Consider the following 20,637-nt stretch of genomic DNA (forward strand, 5'->3'; position numbering starts at 1 on the left):
ATTCCTCGAGTCGAGCTCCGAGTCCGCGAGTCGACCGATACTCGTCGCGCCGACTCTTCACGAAACTCCTCGTGCAGGCTCGACGTGAGTCCTCGAGTCGAGTTCGAGTCCACGAGTCGACTAACACTCCTCGTGCCGACACTTCACACGTCTCCTCGAGATAAGTCATTTCCTCGAGTCGAGCTCTGAGTCTGCGAGTCGACTGATACTTCCTCGCGCCGACTCTTCACGAAACTCCTCGTGCAGGCTCGACGTGAGTCCTCGAGTCGAGTTCGAGTCCACGAGTCGACTAATACTCCTCGTGCCGACTCTTCACACGTCTCCTCGAGATGAGTCCATTGCTCGAGTCGAGCTCTGAGTCCGCGAGTCGACCGATACTCCTCGCGCCGACTCCTCACGAAACTCCTCGTGCAGGCTCGACGTGAGTCCTCGAGTCGAGTTCGAGTCCACGAGTCGACTGATACTCCTCGTGCCGACTCTTCACATGTCTCCTCGAGATGAGTTCATTCCTCGAGTCGAGCTCCAAGTCCGCGAGTCGACCGATACTCCTCCCGCCGACTCTCCACGAAAGTCCTCGTGCAGGCTCTATGTGAGTCCTCGAGTCGAGTTCGAGTCCACGAGTCAACTGATACTCCTCGTGCCGACTCTTAACACGTCTCCTCGAGATGAGTCCATTCCTCGAGTCGAGCTGAGTCAACCGAAAATCCTCGTGCCGACTCGTCACACACCTCCTCGAGATGAGTCCATTCCTCGAGTCGAGCTCTGAGTCCGTGAGTCGACCGATACTCCTCGCCCCGACTCCTCACGAAACTCCTCGTGCAGGCTCGACGTGAGTCCTCGAGTCGAGTTCGAGTCACGGGTCGACTGATACTCCTCGTGCCGACTCTTCACACGTCTCCTCTAGATGAATCCATTCCTCAAGTCGAGCTCTGAGTCCGCGAGTCGACCGATACTCCTCGCGCCGACTTTTCACGAAACTCCTCGTGCAGGGTCGACGTGAGTCCTCGAGTCGAGTTCGAGTCCACGAGTCGACTAATACTCCTCGTGCCGAGTCTTCACACGTCTCCTCGAGATGAGTCCATTCCTCGTGTCGAGCTCTGAGTCCGCGAGTCGACCGATATTCCTCGCGTCGACTCTTCACGAAACTCCTCGTGCAGGCTCGACGTGAGTCCTCGAGTCGAGTTCGAGTCCACGAGTCGACTGATACTCCTCGTGCCGACTCTTCACATGTCTCCTCGAGATGAGTTCATTCCTCGAGTCGAGCTCCGAGTCCGCGAGTCGACCGATACTCGTCGCGCCGACTCTTCACGAAACTCCTCGTGCAGGATCGACGTGAGTCCTCGAGTCGTGTTCGAGTCCACGAGTCGACTGATACTCCTCGTGCCGACTCTTCACACGTCTCCTCGAGATGAGTCCATTCCTCGAGTCGAGCTCTGAGTCCGCGAGTCGATCGATACTCCTCGCGCCGACTCTTCACGAAACTCCTCGTGCAGGCTCGACGTGAGTCCTCGAGTCAAGTTCGAGTCCACGATTCGACTGATACTCCTCGTGCCGACTCTTCACATGTCTCCTCGAGATGAGTTCATTCCTCGAGTCGAGCTTCGAGTCCACGAGTCGACCGATACTCCTCGCGCCGACTCTCCACGAAAGTCCTCGTGCAGGCTCTATGTGAGTCCTCGAGTCGAGTTCGAGTCCACGAGTCAACTGATACTCCTCGTGCCGACTCATAACACGTCTCCTCGAGATGAGTCCATTCCTCGAGTCGAGCTGAGTCAACCGAAAATCCTCGTGCCGACTCTTCACACGCCTCCTCGAGATGAGTCCATTCCTCGAGTCGAGCTCTGAGTCCGCGAGTCGATCGATACTCCTCGTGCCGACTCTTCACGAAACTCCTCGTGCAGGCTCGACGTCAGTCCTCGAGTCGAGTTCGAGTCCACGAGTCGACTGATACTACTCGTGCCGACTCTTCACACGTCTCCTTGAGATGAGTCCATTCCTCGAGTCGAGCTCTGAGTCCGCGAGTCGACCGATACTCCTCGCGCCGACTATTCACGAAACTCCTCGTGCAGGCTCGACGTGAGTCCTCGAGTGGAGTTCGAGTCCACGTGTCGATTGATACTCCTCGTGCCGACTCTTCACATGTCTCCTCGAGATGAGTCCATTCCTCGAGTCGAGCTCTGAGTCCGCGAGTCGACCGATACTCCTCGCGTCGACTCTTTACGAAACTCCTCGTGCAGGCTCGACGTGAGTCCTCGAGTCGAGTCCGAGTCCACGAGTCGACTGATACTCCTCGTGCCGACTCTTCACATGTCTCCTCGAGATGAGTTCATTCCTCGAGTCGAGCTCTGAGTCCGCGAGTCGACCGATACTCATCGCGCCGACTCTTCACGAAACTCCTCGTGCAGGCTCGACGTGAGTCCTCGAGTCGAGTTCGAGTCCACGGGTCGACTGATACTCCTCGTGCCGACTCTTCACACGTCTCCTCGAGATGAATCCATTCCTCAAGTCGAGCTCTGAGTCCGCGAGTCGACCGATACTCCTCGCGCCGACTTTTCACGAAACTCCTCGTGCAGGGTCGACGTGAGTCCTCGAGTCGAGTTCGAGTCCACGAGTAGACTAATACTCCTCGTGCCGACTCTTCACACGTCTCCTCGAGATGAGTCCATTCCTCGTGTCGAGGTCTGAGTCCGCGAGTCGACCGATACTCCTCGCCCCGACTCTTCACGAAACTCCTCGTGCAGGCTCGACGTGAGTCCTCGAGTCGAGTTCGAGTCCACGAGTCGACTGATACTCCTCGTGCCGACTCTTCACACGTCTCCTCGAGATGAGTCCATTCCTCAAGTCGAGCTCTGAGTCCGCGAGTCGACCGATACTCCTCGCGCCGACTCTTCACGAAACTCCTCGTGCAGGCTCGACGTGAGTCCTCGAGTCGAGTTCGAGTCCACGGGTCGACTGATACTCCTCGTGCCGACTCTTCACACGTCTCCTCGAGATGAATCCATTCCTCAAGTCGAGCTCTGAGTCCGCGAGTCGACCGATACTCCTCGCGCCGACTTTTCACGAAACTCCTCGTGCAGGGTCGACGTGAGTCCTCGAGTCGAGTTCGAGTCCACGAGTCGACTAATACTCCTCGTGCCGACTCTTCACACGTCTCCTCGAGATGAGTCCATTCCTCGTGTCGAGGTCTGAGTCCGCGAGTCGACCGATACTCCTCGCCCCGACTCTTCACGAAACTCCTCGTGCAGGCTCGACGTGAGTCCTCGAGTCGAGTTCGAGTCCACGAGTCGACTGATACTCCTCGTGCCGACTCTTCACACGTCTCCTCGAGATGAGTCCATTCCTCAAGTCGAGCTCTGAGTCCGCGAGTCGACCGATACTCCTCGCGCCGACTCTTCACGAAACTCCTCGTGCAGGCTCGACGTGAGTCCTCGAGTCAAGTTCGAGTCCACGATTCGACTGATACTCCTCGTGCCGACTCTTCACATGTCTCCTCGAGATGAGTTCATTCCTCGAGTCGAGCTTCGAGTCCACGAGTCGACCGATACTCCTCGCGCCGACTCTCCACGAAAGTCCTCGTGCAGGCTCTATGTGAGTCCTCGAGTCGAGTTCGAGTCCACGAGTCAACTGATACTCCTCGTGCCGACTCTTAACACGTCTCCTCGAGATGAGTCCATTCCTCGAGTCGAGCTGAGTCAACCGAAAATCCTCGTGCCGACTCTTCACACGCCTCCTCGAGATGAGTCCATTCCTCGAGTCGAGCTCTGAGTCCGCGAGTCGATCGATACTCCTCGTGTCGACTCTTCACGAAACTCCTCGTGCAGGCTCGATGTCAGTCCTCGAGTCGAGTTCGAGTCCACGAGTCGACTGATACTCCTCGTGCCGACTCTTCACACGTCTCCTTGAGATGAGTCCATTCCTCGAGTCGAGCTCTGAGTCCGCGAGTCGACCGATACTCCTCGCGCCGACTATTCACGAAACTCCTCGTGCAGGCTCGACGTGAGTCCTCGAGTGGAGTTCGAGTCCACGTGTCGATTGATACTCCTCGTGCCGACTCTTCACATGTCTCCTCGAGATGAGTCCATTCCTCGAGTCGAGCTCTGAGTCCGCGAGTCGACCGATACTCCTCGCGTCGACTCTTCACGAAACTCCTCGTGCAGACTCGACGTGAGTCCTCGAGTCGAGTCCGAGTCCACGAGTCGACTGATACTCCTCGTGCCGACTCTTCACATGTCTCCTCGAGATGAGTTCATTCCTCGAGTCGAGCTCCGAGTCCGCGAGTCGACCGATACTCATCGCGCCGACTCTTCACGAAACTCCTCGTGCAGGCTCGACGTGAGTCCTCGAGTCGAGTTCGAGTCCACGAGTCGACTAACCCTCCTCGTGCCGACTCTTCACACGTCTCCTCGAGATAAGTCATTTCCTCGAGTCGAGCTCTGAGTCCGCGAGTCGACTGATACTTCCTCGCGCCGACTCTTCACGAAACTCCTCGTGCAGGCTCGACGTGAGTCCTCTAGTCGAGTTCGAGTCCACGAGTCGACTGATACTCCTCGTGCCGACTCTTCACACGTCTCCTCGAGATGAGTCCATTCCTCGAGTCGAGCTCTGAGTCCGCGAGTCGACCGAAACTCCTCGCGCCGACTCTTCACGAAACTCCTCGTGCAGGCTCGACGTGAGTCCTCGAGTCGAGTTCGAGTCCACGAGTCGACTGATACTCCTCGTGCCGACTCTTCACACGTCTCCTCGAGATGAGTCCATTCCTCGAGTCGAGCTCTGAGTCCGCGAGTCGACCGATACTCCTCGTGCCGACTCCTCACGAAACTCCTCGTGCAGGCTCGACGTGAGTCCTCGAGTCGAGTTCGAGTCCACGAGTTGATTGATACTCCTCGTGCCGACTCTTCACATGTCTCCTCGAGATGAGTTCATTCCTCGAGTCGAGCTCCGAGTCCGCGAGTCGACCGATACTCCTCGCGCCGACTCTCCACGAAAGTCCTCGTGCAGGCTCTATGTGAGTCCTCGAGTCGAGTTCGAGTCCACGAGTCAACTGATACTCCTCGTGCCGACTCTTAACACGTCTCCTCGAGATGAGTCCATTCCTCGAGTCGAGCTGAGTCAACCGAAAATCCTCGTGCCGACTCTTCACACGCCTCCTCGAGATGAGTCCATTCCTCGAGTCGAGCTCTGAGTCCGCGAGTCGACCGATACTCCTCGCGCAGACTCTTCACGAAACTCCTTGTGCAGGCTCGACGTGAGTCCTCGAGTCGAGTTCGAGTCCACGAGTCGACTGATACTCCTCGTGCCGACTCTTCACACGTCTCCTCGAGATGAGTCCATTCCTCGAGTCGAGCTCTGAGTCCGCGAGTCGACCGATACTCCTCGCGCCGACTCTTCACGAAACTCCTCGTGCAGGCTCGACGTGAGTCCTCGAGTCGAGTTCGAGTCCACGAGTCGACTAATACTCCTCGTGCCGACTCTTCACACGTCTCCTCGAGATGAGTCCATTCCTCGAGTCGAGCTCTGAGTCCGCGAGTCGACCGATACTCCTCGCGTCGACTCCTCACGAAACTCCTCTTGCAGGCTCGACGTGAGTCCTCGAGTCGAGTTCGAGTCCACGAGTCGACTGATACTCCTCGTGCCGACTCTTCACACGTCTCCTCGAGATGAGTCCATTCCTCAAGTCGAGCTCCGAGTCCGCGAGTCGACCGATACTCCTCGCGCCGACTCTTCACGAAACTCCTCGTACAGGCTCGACGTGAGTCCTCGAGTCGAGTTCGAGTCCACGAGTCGACTGATACTCCTCGTGCCGACTCTTCACACGTCTCCTCGAGATGAGTCCATTCCTCGAGTCGAGCTCCGAGTCCGCGAGTCGACCGATACTCCTCGCGCCGACTCTTCAGGCTCGACGTTAGTCCTCGAGTCGAGTTCGAGTCCACGAGTCGACTGATACTCCTCGTGCCGACTCTTCACACGTCTCCTCGAGATGAGTCCATTCCTCGAGTCGAGCTCCGAGTCCGCGAGTCGACCGATACTCCTCGCGCCGACTCTTCACGAAACTCCTCGTGCAGGCTCGACGTGAGTCCTCGAGTCGAGTTCGAGTCCACGAGTCGACTGATACTCCTCATGCCGACTCTTCACACGTCTCCTCGAGATGAGTCCATTCCTCGAGTCGAGCTCTGAGTCCGCGAGTCGACCGATACTCCTCGCGCCGACTCTTCACGAAACTCCTCGTGCAGGCTCGACGTGAGTCCTCGAGTCGAGTTCGAGTCCACGAGTCGACTGATACTCCTCGTGCCGACTCTTCACACGTCTCCTCGAGATGAGTCCATTCCACGAGTCGAGCTCTGAGTCCGCGAGTCGACCGATACTCCTCGCGCCGACTCCTCACGAAACTCTTCGTGCAGGCTCGACGTGAGTCCTCGAGTCGAGTTCGAGTCCACGAGTCGACTGATACTCCTCGTGCCGACTCTTCACACGTCTCCTCGAGATGTGTCCATTCCTCAAGTCGAGCTCTGGGTCCGTGAGTCGACCGATACTCCTCGCGCCGACTCTTCACGAAACTCCTCGTGCAGGCTCGACGTGAGTCCTCGAGTGGAGTTCGAGTCCACGAGTCGACTGATACTCCTCGTGCCGACTCTTCACACGTCTCCTCGAGATGAGTCCATTCCTCGAGTCGAGCTCTGAGTCCGCGAGTCGACCGATACTCCTCGCGTCGACTCTTCACGAAACTCCTCGTGCAGGCTCGACGTGAGTCCTCGAGTCGAGTTCGAGTCCACGAGTATACTGATATTCCTCGTGCCGACTCTTCACATGTCTCCTCGAGATGAGTTCATTCCTCGAGTCGAGCTCCGAGTCCGCGAGTCGACCGATACTCGTCGCGCCGACTCTTCACGAAACTCCTCGTGCAGGCTCGACGTGAGTCCTCGAGTCGAGTTCGAGTCCACGAGTCAACTGATACTCCTCGTGCCGACTCCTCACACGTCTCCTCGAGATGAGTCCATTCCTCGAGTCGAGCTGAGTCAACCGAAAATCCTCGTGCCGACTCTTCACACGCCTCCTCGAGATGAGTCCATTCCTCGAGTCGAGCTCTGAGTCCGCGAGTCGACCGATACTCCTCGTGCCGACTCTTCACGAAACTCCTCGTGCAGGCTCGACGTCAGTCCTCGAGTCGAGTTCGAGTCCACGAGTCGACTGATAGTCCTCGTGCCGACTCTTCACACGTCTCCTTGAGATGAGTCCATTCCTCGAGTCGAGCTCTGAGTCCGCGAGTCGACCGATACTCCTCGCGCAGACTCTTCACGAAACTCCTTGTGCAGGCTCGACGTGAGTCCTCGAGTCGAGTTCGAGTCCACGAGTGGACTGATACTCCTCGTGCCGACTCTTCACACGTCTCCTCGAGATGAGTCCATTCCTCGAGTCGAGCTCTGAGTCCGCGAGTCGACCGATACTCCTCGCGCCGACTCTTCACGAAACTCCTCGTGCAGGGTCGACGTGAGTCCTCGAGTCGAGTTCGAGTCCACGAGTTGACTAATACTCCTCGTGCCGACTCTTCACACGTCTCCTCGAGATGAGTCCATTCCTCGAGTCGAGCTCTGAGTCCGCGAGTCGACCGATACTCCTCGCGTCGACTCCTCACGAAACTCCTCTTGCAGGCTCGACGTGAGTCCTCGAGTCGAGTTCAAGTCCACGAGTCGACTGATACTCCTCGTGCCGACTCTTCACACGTCTCCTTGAGATGAGTCCATTCCTCAAGTCGAGCTCCGAGTCCGCGAGTCGACCGATACTCCTCGCGCCGACTCTTCACGAAACTCCTCGTGCAGGCTCGACGTGAGTCCTCGAGTCGAGTTCGAGTCCACGAGTCGACTGATACTCCTCGTGCCGACTCTTCACACGTCTCCTCGAGATGAGTCCATTCCTCAAGTCGAGCTCTGAGTCCGCGAGTGGACCGATACTCCTCGCGCCGACTCTTCACGAAACTCCTCGTGCAGGCTCGACGTTAGTCCTCGAGTCGAGTTCGAGTCCACGAGTCGACTGATACTCCTCGTGCCGACTCTTCACACATCTCCTCGAGATGAGTCCATTCCTCGAGTCGAGCTCCGAGTCCGCGAGTCGACCGATACTCCTCGCGCCGACTCTTCACGAAACTCCTCGTGCAGGCTCGACGTGAGTCCTCGAGTCGAGTTCGAGTCCACGAGTCAACTGATACTCCTCGTGCCGACTCTTCACACGTCTCCTCGAGATGAGTCCATTCCTCGAGTCGAGCTCTGAGTCCGCGAGTCGACCGATACTCCTCGCGCCGACTATTCACGAACCTCCTCGTGCAGGCTCGACGTGAGTCCTCGAGTGGAGTTCGAGTCCACGTGTCGACTGATACTCCTCGTGCCGACTCTTCACACGTCTCCTCGAGATGAGTCCATTCCTCGAGTCGAGCTCTGAGTCCGCGAGTCGACCGATACTCCTCGCGCCGACTCTTCACGATACTCCTCGTGCAGGCTCGACGTGAGTCCTCGAGTCGAGTTCGAGTCCACGAGTCGACTGATACTCCTCGTGCCGACTCTTCACACGTCTCCTCGAGATGAGTCCATTCCTCGAGTCGAGCTCTGAGTCCGCGAGTCGACCGATACTCCTCGCGCCGACTATTCACGAAACTCCTCGTGCAGGCTCGACGTGAGTCCTCGAGTCGAGTTCGAGTCCACGAGTCGACTAATACTCCTCGTGCCGACTCTTCACACGTCTCCTCGAGATGAGTCCATTCCTCAAGTCGAGCTCTGAGTCCGCGAGTCGACCGATACTCCTCGCGCCGACTCTTCATGAAACTCCTCGTGCAAGCTCGACGTGAGTCCTCGAGTCGAGTTCGAGTCCACGATTCGACTGATACTCCTCGTGCCGACTCTTCACATGTCTCCTCGAGATGAGTTCATTCTTGGAGTCGAGCTCCGAGTTCACGAGTCGACCGATACTCCTCGCGCCGACTCTCCACGAAAGTCCTCGTGCAGGCTCTATGTGAGTCCTCGAGTCGAGTTCGAGTCCACGAGTCAACTGATACTCCTCGTGCCTACTCTTCACACGTCTCCTCGAGATGAGTCCATTCCTCGAGTCGAGCTGAGTCAACCGAAAATCCTCGTGCCGACTCTTCACACGCCTCCTCGAGATGAGTCCATTCCTCGAGTCGAGCTCTGAGTCCGCGTGTCGACCGATACTCCTCGTGCCGACTCTTCACGAAACTCCTCGTGCAGGCTCGACGTGAGTCCTCGAGTCGAGTTCGAGTCCACGAGTCGACTGATACTCCTCGTGCCGACTCTACACACGTCTCCTCGAGATGAGTCCATTCCTCGAGTCGAGCTCTGAGTCCGCGAGTCGACCGATACTCCTCGCGCAGACTCTTCACGAAACTCCTTGTGCAGGTTCGACGTGAGTCCTCGAGTCGAGTTCGAGTCCACGAGTCGACTGATACTCCTCGTGCCGACTCTTCACACGTCTCCTCGACATGAGTCCATTCCTCGAGTCGAGCTCTGAGTCCGCGAGTCGACCGATACTCCTCGCGCCGACTATTCACGAACCTCCTCGTGCAGGCTCGACGTGAGTCCTCGAGTGGAGTTCGAGTCCACGTGTCGACTGATACTCCTCGTGCCGACTCTTCACACGTCTCCTCGAGATGAGTCCATTCCTCGAGTCGAGCTCTGAGTCCGCGAGTCGACCGATACTCCTCGCGCCGACTCTTCACGATACTCCTCGTGCAGGCTCGACGTGAGTCCTCGAGTCGAGTTCGAGTCCACGAGTCGACTGATACTCCTCGTGCCGACTCTTCACACGTCTCCTCGAGATGAGTCCATTCCTCGAGTCGAGCTCTGAGTCCGCGAGTCGACCGATACTCCTCGCGCCGACTCTTCACGAAACTCCTCGTGCAAGCTCGACGTGAGTCCTCGAGTCGAGTTCGAGTCAACGATTCGACTGATACTCCTCGTGCCGACTCTTCACATGTCTCCTCGAGATGAGTTCATTCCTGGAGTCGAGCTCCGAGTCCACGAGTCGACCGATACTCCTCGCGCCGACTCTCCACGAAAGTCCTCGTGCAGGCTCTATGTGAGTCCTCGAGTCGAGTTCGAGTCCACGAGTCAACTGATACTCCTCGTGCCTACTCTTCACACGTCTCCTCGAGATGAGTCCATTCCTCGAGTCGAGCTGAGTCAACCGAAAATCCTCGTGCCGACTCTTCACACGCCTCCTCGAGATGAGTCCATTCCTCGAGTCGAGCTCTGAGTCCGCGTGTCGACCGATACTCCTCGTGCCGACTCTTCACGAAACTCCTCGTGCAGGCTCGACGTGAGTCCTCGAGTCGAGTTCGAGTCCACGAGTCGACTGATACTCCTCGTGCCGACTCTTCACACGTCTCCTCGAGATGAGTCCATTCCTCGAGTCGAGCTCTGAGTCCGCGAGTCGACCGATACTCCTCCCGCCGACTATTCACGAAACTCCTCGTGCAGGCTCGACGTGAGTCCTCGAGTGGAGTTCGAGTCCACGTGTCGATTGATACTCCTCGTGCCGACTCTTCACATGTCTCCTCGAGATGAGTCCATTCCTCGAGTCGAGCTCTGAGTCCGCGAGTCGACCGATACTCCTCGCGTCGACTCTTCACGAAACTCCTCGTGCAGGCTCGACGTGAGTCCTCGAGTCGAGTCCGAGTCCACGAGTCGACTGATACTCCTCGTGCCGACTCTTCACATGTCTCCTCGAGATGAGTTCATTCCTCGAGTCGAGCTCTGAGTCCGCGAGTCGACCGATACTCATCGCGCCGACTCTTCACGAAACTCCTCGTGCAGGCTCGACGTGAGTCCTCGAGTCGAGTTCGAGTCCACGGGTCGACTGATACTCCTCGTGCCGACTCTTCACACGTCTCCTCGAGATGAATCCATTCCTCAAGTCGAGCTCTGAGTCCGCGAGTCGACCGATACTCCTCGCGCCGACTTTTCACGAAACTCCTCGTGCAGGGTCGACGTGAGTCCTCGAGTCGAGTTCGAGTCCACGAGTCGACTAATACTCCTCGTGCCGACTCTTCACACGTCTCCTCGAGATGAGTCCATTCCTCGTGTCGAGGTCTGAGTCCGCGAGTCGACCGATACTCCTCGCCCCGACTCCTCACGAAACTCCTCGTGCAGGCTCAACGTGAGTCCTCGAGTCGAGTTCGAGTCCACGAGTCGACTGATACTCCTCGTGCCGACTCTTCACACGTCTCCTCGAGACGAGTCCATTCCTCAAGTCGAGCTCTGAGTCCGCGAGTCGACCGATACTCCTCGCGCCGACTCTTCACGAAACTCCTCGTGCAGGCTCGACGTGAGTCCTCGAGTCAAGTTCGAGTCCACGATTCGACTGATACTCCTCGTGCCGACTCTTCACATGTCTCCTCGAGATGAGTTCATTCCTCGAGTCGAGCTTCGAGTCCACGAGTCGACCGATACTCCTCGCGCCGACTCTCCACGAAAGTCCTCGTGCAGGCTCTATGTGAGTCCTCGAGTCGAGTTCGAGTCCACGAGTCAACTGATACTCCTCGTGCCGACTCTTAACACGTCTCCTCGAGATGAGTCCATTCCTCGAGTCGAGCTGAGTCAACCGAAAATCCTCGTGCCGACTCTTCACACGCCTCCTCGAGATGAGTCCATTCCTCGAGTCGAGCTCTGAGTCCGCGAGTCGATCGATACTCCTCGTGCCGACTCTTCACGAAACTCCTCGTGCAGGCTTGACGTAAGTCCTCGAGTCGAGTTCGAGTCCACGAGTCGACTGATACTCCTCGTGCCGACTCTTCACACGTCTCCTTGAGATGAGTCCATTCCTCGAGTCGAGCTCTGAGTCCGCGAGTCGACCGATACTCCTCACGCCGACTATTCACGAAACTCCTCGTGCAGGCTCGACGTGAGTCCTCGAGTGGAGTTCGAGTCCACGTGTCGATTGATACTCCTCGTGCCGACTCTTCACATGTCTCCTCGAGATGAGTCCATTCCTCGAGTCGAGCTCTGAGTCCGCGAGTCGACCGATACTCCTCGCGTCGACTCTTCACGAAACTCGTCGTGCAGGCTCGACGTGAGTCCTCGAGTCGAGTCCGAGTCCACGAGTTGACTGATACTCCTCGTGCCGACTCTTCACATGTCTCCTCGAGATGAGTTCATTCCTCGAGTCGAGCTCCGAGTCCGCGAGTCGACCGATACTCATCGCGCCGACTCTTCACGAAACTCCTCGTGCAGGCTCGACGTGAGTCCTCGAGTCGAGTTCGAGTCCACGAGTCGACTAACCCTCCTCGTGCCGACTCTTCACACGTCTCCTCGAGATAAGTCATTTCCTCGAGTCGAGCTCTGAGTCCGCGAGTCGACTGATACTTCCTCGCGCCGACTCTTCACGAAACTCCTCGTGCAGGCTCGACGTGAGTCCTCTAGTCGAGTTCGAGTCCACGAGTCGACTGATACTCCTCGTGCCGACTCTTCACACGTCTCCTCGAGATGAGTCCATTCCTCGAGTCGAGCTCTGAGTCCGCGAGTCGACCGAAACTCCTCGCGCCGACTCTTCACGAAACTCCTCGTGCAGGCTCGACGTGAGTCCTCGAGTCGAGTTCGAGTCCACGAGTCGACTGATACTCCTCGTGCCGACTCTTCACACGTCTCCTCGAGATGAGTCCATTCCTCGAGTCGAGCTCTGAGTCCGCGAGTCGACCGATACTACTCGCGCCGACTCCTCACGAAACTCCTCGTGCAGGCTCGACGTGAGTCCTCGAGTCGAGTTCGAGTCCACGAGTTGATTGATACTCCTCGTGCCGACTCTTCACATGTCTCCTCGAGATGAGTTCATTCCTCGAGTCGAGCTCCGAGTCCGCGAGTCGACCGATACTCCTCGCGCCGACTCTCCACGAAAGTCCTCGTGCAGGCTCTATGTGAGTCCTCGAGTCGAGTTCGAGTCCACGAGTCAACTGATACTCCTCGTGCCGACTCTTAACACGTCTCCTCGAGATGAGTCCATTCCTCGAGTCGAGCTGAGTCAACCGAAAATCCTCGTGCCGACTCTTCACACGCCTCCTCGAGATGAGTCCATTCCTCGAGTCGAGCTCTGAGTCCGCGAGTCGATCGATACTCCTCGTGCCGACTCTTCACGAAACTCCTCGTGCAGGCTCAACGTCAGTCCTCGAGTCGAGTTCGAGTCCACGAGTCGACTGATACTCCTCGTGCCGACTCTTCACACGTCTCCTTGAGATGAGTCCATTCCTCGAGTCGAGCTCTGAGTCCGCGAGTCGACCGATACTCCTCGCGCAGACTCTTCACGAAACTCCTTGTGCAGGCTCGACGTGAGTCCTCGAGTCGAGTTCGAGTCCACGAGTCGACTGATACTCCTCGTGCCGACTCTTCACACGTCTCCTCGAGATGAGTCCATTCCTCGAGTCGAGCTCTGAGTCCGCGAGTCGACCGATACTCCTCGCGCCGACTCTTCACGAAACTCCTCGTGCAGGCTCGACGTGAGTCCTCGAGTCGAGTTCGAGTCCACGAGTCGACTAATACTCCTCGTGCCGACTCTTCACACGTCTCCTCGAGATGAGTCCATTCCTCGAGTCGAGCTCTGAGTCCGCGAGTCGACCGATACTCCTCGCATCGACTCCTCACGAAACTCCTCTTGCAGGCTCGACGTGAGTCCTCGAGTCGAGTTCGAGTCCACGAGTCGACTGATACTCCTCGTGCCGACTCTTCACACGTCTCCTCGAGATGAGTCCATTCCTCAAGTCGAGCTCCGAGTCCGCGAGTCGACCGATACTCCTCGCGCCGACTCTTCACGAAACTCCTCGTACAGGCTCGACGTGAGTCCTCGAGTCGAGTTCGAGTCCACGAGTCGACTGATACTCCTCGTGCCGACTCTTCACACGTCTCCTCGAGATGAGTCCATTCCTCGAGTCGAGCTCCGAGTCCGCGAGTCGACCGATACTCCTCGCGCCGACTCTTCAGGCTCGACGTTAGTCCTCGAGTCGAGTTCGAGTCCACGAGTCGACTGATACTCCTCGTGCCGACTCTTCACACGTCTCCTCGAGATGAGTCCATTCCTCGAGTCGAGCTCCGAGTCCGCGAGTCGACCGATACTCCTCGCGCCGACTCTTCACGAAACTCCTCGTGCAGGCTCGACGTGAGTCCTCGAGTCGAGTTCGAGTCCACGAGTCGACTGATACTCCTCATGCCGACTCTTCACACGTCTCCTCGAGATGAGTCCATTCCTCGAGTCGAGCTCTGAGTCCGCGAGTCGACCGATACTCCTCGCGCCGACTCTTCACGAAACTCCTCGTGCAGGCTCGACGTGAGTCCTCGAGTCGAGTTCGAGTCCACGAGTCGACTGATACTCCTCGTGCCGACTCTTCACACGTCTCCTCGAGATGAGTCCATTCCTCGAGTCGAGCTCTGAGTCCGCGAGTCGACCGATACTCCTCGCGCCGACTCCTCACGAAACTCTTCGTGCAGGCTCGACGTGAGTCCTCGAGTCGAGTTCGAGTCCACGAGTCGACTGATACTCCTCGTGCCGACTCTTCACACGTCTCCTCGAGATGTGTCCATTCCTCGAGTCGAGCTCTGGGTCCGCGAGTCGACCGATACTCCTCGTGCCGACTCTTCACGAAACTCCTCGTGCAGGCTCGACGTGAGTCCTCGAGTGGAGTTCGAGTCCACAAGTCGACTGATACTCCTCGTGCCGACTCTTCACACGTCTCCTCGAGATGAGTCCATTCCTCGAGTCGAGCTCTGAGTCCGCGAGTCGACCGATACTCCTCGCGTCGACTCTTCACGAAACTCCTCGTGCAGCCTCGACGTGAGTCCTCGAGTCGAGTTCGAGTCCACGAGTATACTGATATTCCTCGTGCCGACTCTTCACATGTCTCCTCGAGATGAGTTCATTCCTCGAGTCGAGCTCCGAGTCCGCGAGTCGACCGATACTCGTCGCGCCGACTCTTCACGAAACTCCTCGTGCAGGCTCGACGTGAGTCCTCGAGTCGAGTTCGAGTCCACGAGTCAACTGATACTCCTCGTGCCGACTCCTCACACGTCTCCTCGAGATGAGTCCATTCCTCGAGTCGAGCTGAGTCAACCGAAAATCCTCGTGCCGACTCTTCACACGCCTCCTCGAGATGAGTCCATTCCTCGAGTCGAGCTCTGAGTCCGCGAGTCGACCGATACTCCTCGTGCCGACTCTTCACGAAACTCCTCGTGCAGGCTCGACGTCAGTCCTCGAGTCGAGTTCGAGTCCACGAGTCGACTGATAGTCCTCGTGCCGACTCTTCACACGTCTCCTTGAGATGAGTCCATTCCTCGAGTCGAGCTCAGAGTCCGCGAGTCGACCGATACTCCTCGCGCCGACTCTTCACGAAACTCCTCGTGCAGGCTCGACGTGAGTCCTCGAGTCGAGTTCGAGTCCACGAGTCGACTGAAACTCCTCGTGCCGACTCTTCCCACGTCTCCTCGAGATGAGTCCATTCCTCGAGTCGAGCTCTGAGTCCGCGAGTCGACCGATACTCCTCGCGCCGACTCCTCACGAAACTCCTCGTGCAGGCTCGACGTGAGTCCTCGAGTCGAGTTCGAGTCCACGAGTCGACTGATACTCCTCGTGCCGACTCTTCACACGTCTCCTCGAGATGAGTCCATTCCTCGAGTCGAGCTCTGGGTCCGCGAGTCGACCGATACTCCTCGCGCCGACTCTTCACGAAACTCCTCGTGCAGGCTCGACGTGAGTCCTCGAGTGGAGTTCGAGTCCACGAGTCGACTGATACTCCTCGTGCCGAATATTCACACGTCTCCTCGAGATGAGTCCATTCCTCGAGTCGAGCTCTGAGTCCACGAGTCGACCGATACTCCTCGTGCCGACTATTCACACGTCTCCTCTAGATGAGTCCATTCCTCGAGTCGAGCTCTGAGTCCGCGAGTCGACCGATACTCCTCGCGCCGACTCTTCACGAAACTCCTCGTGCAGGCTCGACGTGAGTCCTCGAGTCGAGTTCGTGTCTACGAGTCGACCGATACTCCTCGCGCCGACTCTTCACGAAACTCCTCGTGCAGGCTCGACGTGAGTCCTCGAGTCGAGTTCGAGTCCACGAGTCGACTGATACTCCTCGTGGCGACTCTTCACACGTCTCCTCGAGATGAGTCCATTCCTCGAGTCGAGCTCCGAGTCCGCGAGTCGACCGATACTCCTCGCGCCGACTCTTCACGAAACTCCTCGTGCAGGCTCGACGTGAGTACTCGAGTCGATTTCGAGTCCACGAGTCGACTGATACTCCTCGTGCCGACTCTTCACATGTCTCCTCGAGATGAGTTCATTCCTCGAGTCGAGCTCCGAGTCCGCGAGTCGACCGATACTCCTCGCGCTGACTCTCCACGAAAGTCCTCGTGCAGGCTCTATGTGAGTCCTCGAGTCGAGTTCGAGTCCACGAGTCGACTGATACTCCTCGTGCCGACTCTTCACATATCTCCTCGAGATGAGTCCATTCCTCGAGTCGAGCTCTGAGTCCGCGAGTCGACCGATACTCCTCGCGCCGACTCTTCACGAAACTCCTTGTGCAGGCTCGACGTGAGTCCTCGAGTCGAGTTCGAGTCCACGAGTCGACTGATACTCCTCGCGCCGACTCTTCACGAAACTCCTCGTGCAGGCTCGACGTGAGTTCTCGAGTTGAGTTCGAGTCCACGAGTCGACTGATACTCCTCGTGCCGACTATTCACACGTCTCCTCGAGATGAGTCCATTCCTCGAGTCGAGCTCTGAGTCCGCGAGTCGACCGATACTCCTCGCGCCGACTCTTCACGAAACTCCTTGTGCAGGCTCGACGTGAGTCCTCGAGTTGAGTTCGAGTCCACGAGTCGACTGATACTCCTCGTGCCGACTCTTCACATGTCTCCTCGAGATGAGTTCATTCCTCGAGTCGAGCTCCGAGTCCGCGAGTCGACCGATACTCGTCGCGCCGACTCTTCACGAAACTCCTCGTGCAGGCTCGACGTGAGTCCTCGAGTCGAGTTCGAGTCCACAAGTCGACTAACACTCCTCGTGCCGACTCTTCACACGTCTCCTCAAGATGAGTCATTTCCTCGAGTCGAGCTCTGAGTCCGCGAGTCGACCGATACTCCTCGCGCCGACTCTTCACGAAACTCCTCGTGCAGGCTCGACGTGAGTCCTCGAGTCGAGTTCGAGTCCACGAGTCGACTGATACTCCTCGTGCCGACTCTTCACACGTCTCCTCGAGATGAGTCCATTCCACGAGTCGAGCTCCGAGTCCGCGAGTCGACCGATACTCCTCGCGCCGACTCTTCACGAAACTCCTCGTGCAGGCTCGACGTGAGTCCTCGAGTCGAGTTCGAGTCCACAAGTCCACTAACACTCCTCGTGCCGACTCTTCACACGTCTCCTCGAGATGAGTCATTTCCTCGAGTCGAGCTCTGAGTCCGCGAGTCGACCGATACTCCTCGTGCCGACTCTTCACGAAACTCCTCGTGCAGGCTCGACGTGAGTCCTCGAGTCGAGTTCGAGTCCACGAGTCGACTGATACTCCTCGTGCCGACTCTTCACACGTCTCCTCGAGATGAGTCCATTCCTCGAGTCAAGCTCTGAGTCCGCGAGTCGACCGATACTCCTCGCGCCGACTCTTCACGAAACTCCTCGTGCAGGCTCGACGTGAGTCCTCGAGTCGAGTTCGAGTCCACGAGTCGACTGATACTCCTCGTGCCGACTCTTCACACGTCTTCTCGAGATGAGTCCATTCCTCGAGTCGAGCTCTGAGTCCGCGAGTCGACCGATACTCCTCGCGCCGACTCTTCACGAAACTCCTCGTGCAGGCTCGACGTGAGTCCTCGAGTCGAGTTCGAGTCCACGAGTCGACTAATACTCCTCGTGCAGGCTTGACGTGAGTCCTCGAGTGGAGTTCGAGTCCACGAGTCGACTGATACTCCTCGTGCCGACTCTTCACACGTCTCCTCGAGATGAGTCCATTCCTCGAGTCGAGCTCTGAGTCCGCGAGTCAACCGATACTCCTCCCGCCGACTCCTCACGAAACTCCTCGTGCAGGCTCGACGTGAGTCCTCGAGTCGAGTTCGAGTCCACGAGTCGACTGATACTCCTCGTGCCGACTCTTCACACGTCTCCTCGAGATGAGTCCATTCCTCGAGTCGAGCTCTGAGTCCGCGAGTCGACCGATACTCCTCGCGCCGACTCTTCACGAAACTCCTCGTGCAGGCTCGACGTGAGTCCTCGAGTCGAGTTCGAGTCCACGAGTCGACTGATACTCTTCGTGCCGACTCTTCGCATGTCTCCTCGAGATGAGTTCTTTCCTCGAGTCGAGCTCCGATTCCGCGAGTCGACCGATACTCCTCGCGCCGACTCTCCACGAAAGTCCTCGTGCAGGCTCTATGTGAGTCCTCGAGTCGAGTTCGAGTCAACGAGTCGACTGATACTCCTTGTGCCGACTCTTCACACATCTCCTCGAGATGAGTCCATTCCTCGAGTCGAGCTGAGTCAACCGAAAATCCTCGTGCCGACTCTTCACACGCCTCCTCGAGATGAGTCCATTCCTCGAGTCGAGCTCTGAGTCCGCGAGTCGACCGATACTCCTCGCGCCGACTCTTCACGAAACTCCTCGTGCAGGCTCGACGTGAGTCCTCGAGTCGAGTTCGAGTCCACGAGTCGACTGATACTCCTCGTGCCGACTCTTCACACGTCTCCTCGAGATGAGTCCATTCCTCGAGTCGAGCTCTGAGTCCGTGAGTCGACCGATACTCCTCGTGCCGACTCTTCACGAAACTCCTTGTGCAGGCTCGACGTGAGTCCTCGAGTCGAGTTCGAGTCCACGAGTCGACTGATACTCCTCGTGCCGACTCTTCACACGTCTCCTCGAGATGAGTCCATTCCTCGAGTCGAGCTCTGAGTCCGCGAGTCGACCGATACTCCTCGCGCCGACTCTTCACGAAACTCCTCGTGCAGGCTCGACGTGAGTCCTCGAGTCGAGTTCGAGTCCACGAGTCGACTGATACTCCTCGTGCCGACTCTTCACACGTCTCCTCGATATGAGTCCATTCCTCGAGTCGAGCTCTGAGTCCGCGAGTCGACCGATACTCCTCGCGCCGACTCCTCACGAAACTCCTCGTGCAGGCTCGACGTGAGTCCTCGAGTCGAGTTCGAGTCCACGAGTCGACTGATACTCCTCGTGCCGACTCTTCACACATCTCCTCGAGATGAGTCCATTCCTCGAGTTGAGCTCAGAGTCCGCGAGTCGACCGATACTCCTCGCGCCGACTCCTCACGAAACTCCTCGTGCAGGCTCGACGTGAGTCCTCGAGTCGAGTTCGAGTCCAGGAGTCGACTGATACTCCTCGTGCCGACTCTTCACACGTCTCCTCGAGATGAGTCCATTCCTCGAGTCGAGCTCTGAGTCCGCGAGTCGACCGATACTCCTCGCGCCGACTCTTCACGAAACTCCTCGTGCAGGCTCGACGTGAGTACTCGAGTCGAGTTCGAGTCCACGAGTCGACTGATACTCCTCGTGCCGACTCTTCACATGTCTCCTCGAGATGAGTTCATTCCTCGAGTCGAGCTCCGAGTCCGCGAGTCGACCGATACTCCTCGCGCTGACTCTCCACGAAAGTCCTCGTGCAGGCTCTATGTGAGTCCTCGAGTCGAGTTCGAGTCCACGAGTCGACTGATACTCCTCGTGCCGACTCTTCACACATCTCCTCGAGATGAGTCCATTCCTCGAGTCGAGCGGAGTCAACCAAAAATCCTCGTGCCGACTCTTCACACGCCTCCTCGAGATGAGTCCATTCCTCGAGTCGAGCTCTGAGTCCGCGAGTCGACCGATACTCCTCGCGCCGACTCTTCACGAAACTCCTTGTGCAGGCTCGACGTGAGTCCTTGAGTCGAGTTCGAGTCCACGAGTCGACTGATACTCCTCGCGCCGACTCTTCACGAAACTCCTCGTGCAGGCTCGACGTGAGTTCTCGAGTCGAGTTCGAGTCCACGAGTCGACTGATACTCCTCGTGCCGACTATTCACACGTCTCCTCGAGATGAGTCCATTCCTCGAGTCGAGCTCTGAGTCCGCGAGTCGACCGATACACCTCGCGCCGACTCTTCACGAAACTCCTTGTGCAGGCTCGACGTGAGTCCTCGAGTTGAGTTCGAGTCCACGAGTCGACTGATACTCCTCGTGCCGACTCTTCACATGTCTCCTCGAGATGAGTTCATTCCTCGAGTCGAGCTCCGAGTCCGCGAGTCGACCGATACTCGTCGCGCCGACTCTTCACGAAACTCCTCGTGCAGGCTCGACGTGAGTCCTCGAGTCGAGTTCGAGTCCACAGGTCGAGTAACACTCCTCGTGCCGACTCTTCACACGTCTCCTCAAGATGAGTCATTTCCTCGAGTCGAGCTCTGAGTCCGCGAGTCGACCGATACTCCTCGCGCCGACTCTTCACGAAACTCCTCGTGCAGGCTCGACGTGAGTCCTCGAGTCGAGTTCGAGTCCACGAGTCGACTGATACTCCTCGTGCCGACTCTTCACACGTCTCCTCGAGATGAGTCCATTCCACGAGTCGAGCTCCGAGTCCGCGAGTCGACCGATACTCCTCGCGCCGACTCTTCACGAAACTCCTCGTGCAGGCTCG

This window comes from Urtica dioica, chromosome 10, assembly GCF_054948205.1.
Source record: "Urtica dioica subsp. dioica isolate 48M chromosome 10, U.dioica_male_clone48M_v1_H2, whole genome shotgun sequence".
NCBI lineage: Eukaryota > Viridiplantae > Streptophyta > Magnoliopsida > Rosales > Urticaceae > Urtica > Urtica dioica.